Source organism: Nannospalax galili, unplaced genomic scaffold (genome assembly GCF_000622305.1).
Source record: "Nannospalax galili isolate Female #2095 unplaced genomic scaffold, S.galili_v1.0 scaffold430, whole genome shotgun sequence".
Classification (NCBI taxonomy): Eukaryota; Metazoa; Chordata; class Mammalia; order Rodentia; family Spalacidae; genus Nannospalax; species Nannospalax galili.
The window spans coordinates 831,094-834,839 of record NW_008328607.1 but is presented as its reverse complement, the minus strand read 5'-3'; the positions used below and the strand labels follow the sequence as shown (position 1 = coordinate 834,839).

The window sequence follows — 3,746 nt, the reverse complement described above, 5'->3', positions numbered from 1 at the left end:
TATCTCTGAAGCTGACATTGCTGGTGTCATGTTGCACAAACATGGAAGAAACTTTTAAAGGGTCTCAACACTATTTCCATTCTTCTAGGATTTGTTCTTGGCCTTACTCATGGACCAAACCAACTCAGTCATAATTTACATTTTGTTGGTCAATAAAAATGAACTATCCTACCATCTTTTTGAGTGGAGAGGAATTGGGTGGTTGGATGATGGAACAATAAGAAAGACTTACTATGTGCTCCAGTATAACTTTTGAATTTAAATGAAGTGACCAGCAAGAATTTCCTAATGTAAAACAGTAATTATTATTTAAAAATTTTTAAGTAGAAGAATGTGTTTATTCACTGATTGCTCATTGTGGCCATGGAGTTCTAGTTGACATGAAACTAGTCAGATCATCTAAGTTCTGTTCTTTTGTTTTTAGGGGTGCTGGGGATTGAACCTAGGGTCTTGTGCATGCTAGACAAGCACTAAACCACTGAGCTGTGTTGTTAAATTACACATTTCTTGAAATACTTAAAGCCTAGGTGTGTGGTTTGAATGTGAAATGTCCCCAGTAGGCTCCTAAGTTTGAACACTTTGTCCTCAGATGGCAGCCCTGTTTGGGAGTTAGGGAACTTTTAGGAGGTGGAGCCTGCTAGAGGAAGTATGTCACTGGGGAGGAGCTTTGAGCTTTTACAGACTGGTTCCACTTCCTCTTCTGTCTCTGCTTCTTGGCTACCACTACAATCTGAGAGGCTAGCCACATGCTCCTGCTGCCGTGCCTTCTCTGTTATGATGGACTGAATACCTTCTGGAACTGTAAGCCAAAAATAAACTTTTTTCCCCTTAAGTTGCTTTTGTCAGGGTATTTTATCTTAGTAACCAAAAACTAAACAGAACAAAAGATTCTTTGATCTCGCATTTCTTTTACTTTTTCTGCCTTAGGTCTTTAGTTTTTAAGCTCCAGCTTAAAGAGACTATGTACAATAAAGCCAAATAGCGTTCCATGCAGTTTTCTGTGCAGTGTTAGGCTCTAGTAGTACCAAGGTTAGCCAGGCCTTAAAGCAATATCTGTTCAGTGTTTATCTGGTCCCAGGGCTCCCTGTTGAATTCAAGCTGTCTCGCTTCTTCCTCAGATCTGTTTCCACTGGTCAGCTTCATTACAAGAGCCCAGCCCTCTTCACTGTTGATGGTGACTAACTTAAGGCTAAATGTAGAATTCACTGCATTCCTGAAGTTGACTCACTCCCATCTAAAACCCTCGAACTGGGGCTAGAACTCAGTTTAGGCTCTCAGGAGGCTGTTTCTGAAATTTGTCACCTAGCAGGATCTGTTTGGACTATGATTATGTATGCTCCATTTTGGGAACCTAGATCTAGCTTCTTCTTGAGCAAGCTGGCGAAAATAATTTGTGCTCCGGTGGGAAAGAGAATTCAGGGAGGAATCTCTGAATGGCTCTGAGGCCTATGTGGTTCCTCGACATGTAACTCCAACAAACTAGCCTCCTCCATCTGTCCTGGGACTGACCTCATTGTCAAAATTATAGCAGGAAACAGGTTCTTGAAAAGTGTAGGTAGTGGTTGGGGGTTTAGCCCAGGGGTAAAGTGCTACCTTGGATTTGGAGCTTCAGTACAACCGCCCCCCCAAAAAAAATCACAAAAGACCCAAACAAGCAAAAAGCAAAAGAAAACAACAACAACCCCCAACAAACAAACAAACCAGGGGAACAGAAACTCAGGGAGGTCATGCCTAGTCTGACTCATTCACTCCCTGGCTTGGCTACCACCGGCTGTTCCCAGATTCTCTCAGGTCTTGCCACAAAAGTAATAGAAGGATGCCAAATGATTTTTCTTAAAGACACTGTAGCCTTTTTACTGAATAACCATAATGTGTAATAGAACTTGTATCACTGACTCCCAGATTTCCCTTTGAGGAAAACCATATACATTAAATGGTCAGCCATCTCTAAGTGTTTGTACCTGGTAGATATGCAAGATCATCTTTATGAACAACAAAAAGATAGCCTAACAGATTTCTTTTGAGCTAAGATAGGCACAATGCTTATTTATTACTAATTTATTACTAAGGCTTACTAAATGGATTGACACTGGTCTTTCTTGGGTATTCAAGGAAATAGAGAAGGGAGCCTCAGGGAGTCCCAGTATTTGGAGAGATAATAGTATTATTGTAATTCATTTTTGGTTTCAGGGTATTGGAACATAGTGCAATTTAGATGTGGCAAGTTGTGCAGATTTATGGGTTTATAATAAAAGTTTTAATAAAATTAAATCTGACAGACAAAGCCAATGACAAAAATATTTCTGGAATGGAATCAGAAATTAAAGCTAATAACAAAGTACAAACCCAAGTTAACAACAGAGCAGACACCTCTCCTATTTATTTGCCACATGGTGTAAAAATGAGGACAATTTACTTTGTCACATGGCCTCAACTAAAAATATTATTGAGAACAGAGTAATGGTTATTTTCCTTCATCTGATCTTTTTGAAATTTCTATTTTTATACATATTTTCAACATATATACTATGCTAAATTTGACAGTTCCATGCGTTTATAAAATGAGTTTGTCATTTCCACCCCTATTCGCCTCCCTCCCACTGAAACCTTTTGTCTACCTAGTCCCCTTCCTACTTTCCTGTCTTCTTTTTACCTGTGACCTACTGAATTTAATTAGAGCTTCTTGCCCAAGCATGGGTGGTTTTACTGAAACATGGGCAGCTTATCAATAGCTGCATCACAGAAGAAAATTATCCCCCTCCCCAAACAGTGATTAACAGCGAATGGTTTCTCAGGGAGAGTGGGGCCTCATGGGCCCCTTTCTCATCCATGATGAAATATTAAGGAGCCCAATTTGGAGCAGGTCAGATAACCACAGCTTCAGTGAAGTCATGCATGCACTGTGTCATCCTCAAGCTCTTACAGTCTTTCCATCCCCTTTGGCAATATGAGCCTTGAAGATAGTGGTATAACCATCCCATCTAGGGTGAGCACTGTCATCACCCTCAGCATTTTGGCCAGTTCAGAGTTTCTGCATTAACTGCCACCTGCCGAAGTAAGAAGCTTCTCTGGTGAAGGCTGGGTACAGCTCAAATCTATGGGTATAAACATGAGTATTAGGAAGATAGTTTGATAACATGACCATTTAGCAAAACAATAGTAGTAGGCTTCCTTACAGGACTAAGATCCCCCAGCTCTTGACCAGGTTTAGAGAACCAGGCATAAGTTCCCTCCTGTGGAATGGGCCTCAAATCCACTAAGAAATTGCTTGGGTTCCCTCATATCACTCATGCTGCCATTGCACTAGAGGGTACATCTTAAAAAATATTTTATTTATTATTTTTATTTTAGGTGTATGAGTGTATTGTCTGCATGCAGTAAGTGCACCCATGTCATGCAGTGCCCATGGAGGTCAGAAGAGGGCATCAGATCCCCTGGAACTGGAGTTATAGATGGTCATTAGGCACTATGTGTGTGCTGGGAATCAAACGCGTGTTGTCTGAAAGTGCAGCCAGTGCTTTTAACAGAGGAGCCACCTCTCTAGCCCCAAGAGGGCACATCTTAAGGCAAGCATTTCTTTCTTCTTTTAAGAACTATTTAAAAAAAATTTTTTAGTAACTGTGTGATTAGAAGAAATATTTCATTACAGCTTTAGTATATTCAGTAACACACTCCAGAGCAAAAGTACATCTCTTTCACAAGTGGCTGTAAGTTTCTAGGTTCACAGTTGAATTAATACAGTTATA

General features: G+C 40.3%; 1 long non-coding RNA gene across 1 annotated transcript in view; it reads left to right on the top strand.

Annotated features, from left to right (window-relative positions):
* The first annotated feature begins 723 nt into the window (after nt 1-723).
* The window catches only part of LOC115069323, a 35,666-nt gene continuing 32,643 nt past the window's right edge, over nt 724-3,746 (top strand). Inside the window, exon 1 of the long non-coding RNA XR_003848592.1 lies at nt 724-801. This is a non-coding gene — a long non-coding RNA (uncharacterized LOC115069323). The remainder of the gene's footprint in view (nt 802-3,746) is intronic.